Here is a 6844-nt window from a genome sequence, read left to right as displayed (position 1 = left end):
CTTCTGGGTGTTCTGGAGGGATTTGGGGGGGGGGGGGGGGCAGGAGGATCTCATTGCTTTTGGGGAGATGGACACCCCCTAATGTATCAATATCTTTATACCATTCCAGGAAATTTGTATTTAAAGTCTTCACTCATAAAATAAGGAAAATACTATAACGAGAACAAGAGAGATTAGACGCAGTTTTTTTTTTTACAATCTCTATGTGAACAACAAAAAACTCAATCTCCAGGGTGAAAAGAAATGAAGATAGATTTTTCTTCATTAAAATTCTACAAATCAAACTTATTAACAAATAATAAGAAATTTGGATGTTGGTTATAAATTGTTGAAAACGAAACTGAGCATTTCTAGGCACAAACAGGTGTTGTTGTGAGTTCACCAAAAATACCTGAGAGTTTTAAGTGAAAACTGGGGAAGGGAGGAGTGTTATTTTTCAACTGAGAACCTTAATGCTTCTTAAATATTCATAATTTTATACATAACTACTTTAATCGCTATTGATAAACATATGAGACTCATTTCTTATCTTCAGATATTTTCCCCAGTCAAAATATTGTGTATATGTTCTTTAAATTTATGTTATGTAAAATATAAATATAAATACATAATTAGGCATGAATAGCACGTGTGAATTTTTTAATTTAACCAGGAATTTTCGAATACTTATAAACCTAGTTTCAGTTAGGAAAATATTGGTGTCGGACGTAGAAATTTTACTGACCATTTATTTAAGCATAACTAGTTTTTTGAAATTTAATTTAAATGATTATTTTTAATTGCATATAAAATCTTTATTTGCAGACAAAATATTTTGTAAAAATCTCCACTCAGTTTTACATAATATAAATTTTCAGCCAATATGGTGTCGGACGTAGAATTACAAAAATGCCTTATATGAAAAAATCCCTAAAAATTAAGTTTTGCAGTTAAACTGCAATTTTTTTGTATATAACTCTTCTAGAGAGTTCTGAGAAGCATATTTTATAGAGAATATTTGAAAAATGCGACAATGCAAGTATCAAACAGCCATTCTTAAGTCGTGTAAAAAAAGTTACTCGTAATAACATGATCATATTGTAACAACCTGATTTGAAGCCTCAGAACTCTAATTAATTTTGCTTTTGTTGCATATTTTTTGTTATTTCCATACATTTCAGATAATTACCTTTCCATTGATACCAAAACTGTGAAAAAAAGATTATTTTAAAATTCTGCCACCTTTTCCCATTTTCTGTGGAATTGCCCCATTAGTTTTTTTTTTTTTTTTTGAGTACTCGAAAAGTGGCAAAAAGTGACATTTCTGTCGTTAAATTTTTTTTTTCTCAGCTTCTATAGGAGCTGGAGTGTCGTACTAAATGTCATTTTAAAGCGCTTTTTTTATAGGCTTTCACATGATATGTCACTTGGCAAGGTTATGTGATAATAATATTTCAAGGTCATGTTAAATCATCATTTAACATAAACTATTTTAAAAAGTAGAATTTTTTAAAAATCTAAAAGTCAAAAAAAAAACTAAAAACATTTTTTTCTATCATCACGTGGGTAGGCTCAAACCTGTATATTTTGTAGAAATCGATGATGGGTCACTTTCAGAGGCTCGTTCATTTGGCGTGGAATGACTGTTTTATCACTTTTTTGGCGATCCTTTTGTCTTCTATAACATCCCTATCAACTAATCGTACCAACTATACTGAATTGGCTCGATTTTTAATTTGATTGGCGACTTCCAAGTCGCTTATTTAGCATTCAATATCCAGAGCTTTTTAATAAGGATTATTACCGTGTAATTTTTTCCCCATTAAAAAAAGTGTTGTGTTCTTTTTTTTTTCCTGTTCTCCTCGGTACCGTAAAATAATTTTGAAGCTCCCTAATATTTAATTGAGTTTTTTTTTTTACGTTGTTTTGAAACCAGTTTACAGTAAGTTGTTTGTATTTACGTTAACTCTTTTTAAATTAATGTCATCTTGTCTTTTTTCAAATCTTATTCTGAATTGCTTTAAATAACATTAGTTGTGTAATTACTTCAACATTTGCTTTATACTATATCAAAAAATGCTTTCGCCTTGTTTATTTGCTGACTCGCGTCGCATTCCGAATCTTGTAAGCAGTGTTGAGCATTAATCAATTATTTTTTCAATTGCCTTGTTAATTAATTAAAAAAGTAATTGCAATGAAATCGATTGCAATTAAATTAATTGCAGTTAAACAATTAATTGCACTTTGCAATTAATTTAATTGGATTAATGTACGTTAATCGTTTTTCACAATTAAAATAATTGCAATTAAATTTTTAAATTGTTTTATGAAACAATTAAAACTAAGAATTAACTTTATGTATCAATAGGTACAGCGCAGGGTACAGAGTCAAAAGTATTATTCAATTTTCGTATCTTCGTTCAGTGCTGATTTCTTGCTCGCCGCGTGAACTAGTCTCGTCTAGGCAAGCTTTTTCCACACGTAAATGTTTATGTTTTAATTAAGTGTTTTAAGTTTGTGTAAATCATTTTTTTAGTTTAACCCATAACAGGGGATGTGAGAAAGAAGGACATAACAGGGGACGTGAGGTCTCAGAGATCGCTCTGTTTAAAAAAAATAATAATAAATCATGTACATAAGTAAGATACATTTCTGAAATTTCTCTCAAATGTTATTTAGACTTTTATTAGTAAAAAAAAGGAAAAATAATGTTTTCCATTTTTAATTGAAATATAGCTTTTCTGAGGAAATTTCACTGGAGCCATAAGATTTTTTTGGGAAAAGTCATATGCTGCAGTAAATAATTTATTACTCGTAATAAAGTTATTGCTGAGCATTGATCTTTTATTAGTTGCTAACATGTGTATTTTAATAGATAATAAAATGGTACCCATCCAGCGTCCACGTCCCAGGTAGACCTGTCGCCTGCACAGTATATTATACAAAACCAGTAATTTTTTAAGAGTTAGTTTTAATTTAAATTCACAAAACGATTGACAATTGTTAATTGTAGTAAACTACAATTAACAATAAATTAACTGTTAAGTGTAATTTTCCACAATTACAACTGATCAATTGTTAGTTGTTGTGGTAACGTTTATCAATTACTCAATTGCTAATCTTTAATTGTTCATGCAATTGAAATTTGCAAAAACTCTGCCTGAAAGGCTCCTTTTAGGGTATGCTGTTCTCATTCACTGATAAAAAGCAGCTTAATTGTGTTGAGAATATTAAATGATCATCATGCCGTGGATCGAAAACACATTTATTAATGTTGAAGAAACTATCTACATAAACAGTGACAAAATATGTAATACTTAACCAAAGAACCAAAGCAGAGTCAGCACATAGACTTTTTATAGTTTTAGTTCAGGATTAGTAAGTTAACCAATTAATGTGCTTCTAATGTAAAACAACCAATGAGAAATAAATGACTAAAATATAGACAAAAGAAAAGGATTAACTTAAGAAAATTGAGGACCTCGGAGAGAGCTTCAAGTAAGCCTTGACCAATAGCAAAACGTTATTTATCCAAGTTTGCTTTAACCAATTAAAGTGCGATTATAGATATTTCAACAAATTGTGCTTATCTGAACATTCCACATCAGACTCCAAATAAAATATTTTTTGATTAATTTTTCATCCACCTGCAACTTTTTTAAATGAACGAGTTGAATGTACGGATCAAAAGATTGAACGATCCTCTGATGAACGAAACATTAAAGAACGAAATTACCCATCTCTAATTCATAGCCACAGTTTGCGTTACCACTCTGAGAAATTCATTATCCTTCTACTTTTACTGTAGGGATAGGAAAAACACTTGTCAAGCGAGGAAACGTGTGCAGCAATGTTTCAATATCCTCTTTAAAACAATAGCTAATTAGGTACTAATGCATATTCTTTAAAGTGGAAATAATTTCAATCCATATATTACGGTATCTTATTAAAATAATACAATTAGATGGAAACTGATGAAAACTTTAAGAGTACTATTTTAGCTTTCTCTTTAAACTGAATAGATTAACAACTTCCTCTTAATATTTACTAAATATTATACGTTGTATTTAGTTATTGAACTTAATACATAACAAATATTCTTAATCATTTCAATGCTTCCAAATAATTTATTTTTTCTTTTCGTGTTACAAAGTTATTTTAGATATGCTGGGGGAAAATACCTCAGGGTCTCAGAGGGAAGGAACAAATAAAAAACACATATAATACTGATTGAAAATTCTTAAGCTGAAATTAAAAAAAAAAAAACATATCATGCACTGGTAGAGTTTTTTGTAGGTAGGAATTTTGAATAGTTTTTTCCGTAAACTTCTAAGGATGGTTTGAAATTCCTGCTAGAGACTATGGTGAGTTAGTAACTGAAGATGAGGGTTAGTTTTTTTTTTTTTTTTTCACGTCTTTATCCTAAAAATTCATTTCTTTAACTGTCTGAGAGAAATGTACAGTTGGTTTAAAAGCCTAGGCCATACCGGATAATAAGCTAGTACAAGTTTACGCTGGGGGGAATTTTTAAAAAGATTAACTTGAGTGAGTTTTGATTTTACTTTGGGGGAGGGGGCTCTCTTTCTGGGTTTGGGTAGGGCATTTTGAGGGGGTACGCCATCGCCCTTGAGGGGGGGGGGTAAAAATACCTGACAGCTATTATGCGCATAGAAGCTATATCTCCTTTCCTCTGGCGTTAAATTTGGGGAACTTATTCGGCAGGTAGGGAAATAAGTTAAATTTGAACCAGGACGTAAAATCTAGACAGTAGAACCACAGATTTCAATAATAATCCACAGTCAGCATTTTCTCATAATAAATTCTTGAATTTTATTATGAAATAAAAAGATATCAACAAAAGTTAAAGCCTAGTTTTAAACTTCCTTCTCTATGCTGATGAACTCGAGTTAACAGGCTAAATGCCGGGTATTTAGCTAGTATTCAATACAGTCTGAATTAATCTTCTTCACTTAATGCTTTGTCACTATGGCAACCAACGCATCATTGCGTGCATTTGTACTGATATAATGAAATCCATTATCTGTACGCTCATTAGGTTGGTCATTTGCTGCCATTTGTATGGGGAATTCTTCTTTGTTGCGCCAAAGAACGAGTCAACAACGTCAAGGTTTAATGTTTGAACAAAACGCTCTATTTAGTCTCAGAATTGATCGATTCCGTACATAATAGGAGCGTAAATGGCAAATTATGAGGCGATTTTTCTTATAGACAAGATATGGAGAAGACAATAAAACTCTTTATTATAAACACCAATGTTATGAGAAAAAAAATGGTTTTGTCATGTGTTCGATAGAAACATAAAAGTAAAATTTCGCAATTATCGATATGATTTTTTTTAATCCACTGATAAGAAGATTTTCAAATCTACTCCTACACTTTTGTTTATTTTTTACCTTTTAACCTCTTTACGGCAAATACTAATGCAGAAAAAATTACAATTACCATCATTGAACTTATTTACAGCGAAATTCTCGTTGCAACGAACAAAATCTGGTGTCACTTAAAGCTCGTTGTAGCGGGATTTTATTGTATTTTGATAGTATTTATAAAATATTTGTTAAAAATTATAACTTTTACATGCATGGAGAAAAAATTTAGCTAATAGTATACACACTATGATAAAATACACGCGTTCTCGCTTACAACGATCGTAAAAGGAAAGCGATACGTGCTCGTTATCACCGAGTGATCGTAAAGACGGGTTCGAGAAATGAAGTTCTTTCTTTTTTCGTAGTTCTATAGAAGTTGGTTAATTTTATTTAATCTGTGTCTTTCTTATAGTATTGTTTTTCGGAGAATATTCAAGACCAGAAAAATATTGTCACGAGCAACGCTGGTTTGAAAAACGTTTAAACTTTTCCTATGCAATCATCTACCCTTATTTTTAAAGACTCGTCTTAACTGGACATTTTCCAATTCTATCGCAACAGTGGACAGACGGTACGAATATCCAATTCCAAAAAGAAGTCAAGGGAAAAAAATCTGAATGAGATTTATCGCCTGCAATTAAATAATAGAAATAATAAATAAAATAAAAAAAAAGTTCAATAAAAATATTCGTTCTGCGAAAACAGCAGCAATAATATATAAAATGAGGTTGTTTCCTTCAGTCAAAAGTAGTACTTTTTGTCACTGAAATTGATAGAATAAGCAAAAATAAAAAATAAATAAATAAATAAAAAAATAACATGGACCCAGAAAATACTTTCATTTTCCCAAAAGTACACGTGAGTAAAGATGCGAATTAAATATTTTGCTCTGTGAATGCAACACAGGATGGCATTTCATCATTTGTGATGTCATTGGACAGAAGTATAAACATTGAAAGCGTGCTGATTAAAGTAATTTTTTAAAAATATTAAACTTTAACAAATTATTTAAAAAATGGTCAGATCCTATGTTTTTAAGCATTTTCTTTCAGAAAAAATAACTTTAAAATTTTGGAAACGATCCCATTTTAAACAAAAAAGTACCATTGGTCAGTGCAATGGATCACGCGATCACTACATGGCAATCGCAAAGACAAGTTTGGATTTTCAGATAAATGTCAGACTTTAGGCAAATTGAGGCTAACAAGTAATGTTGATTGCACACAAAAAAAAAAAAAAAAAAAAAAAAAACATAGATAAAATTATTTAAAAAACTGAAGTGTTACTGTTGACATGTTGTCTAACTCAGCGATTCTTAACCAATGTCTGGCAGCGGTCCGAAGAAAAATTTGACCGGTCCACAGAGACTTTTGATTGTTCACGTTATAAAACTTTCTTTACTCATAAAAGAAAGAAAAGGAAAAGAAAATGCCATAATAATAATAATATCCTCTGCGATATCTTTTACATGAATT

This window comes from Uloborus diversus, chromosome 9, assembly GCF_026930045.1.
Source record: "Uloborus diversus isolate 005 chromosome 9, Udiv.v.3.1, whole genome shotgun sequence".
NCBI lineage: Eukaryota > Metazoa > Arthropoda > Arachnida > Araneae > Uloboridae > Uloborus > Uloborus diversus.
The sequence above is the reverse complement of the archived record's forward strand: the minus strand, read 5'-3'. Positions refer to the sequence as shown.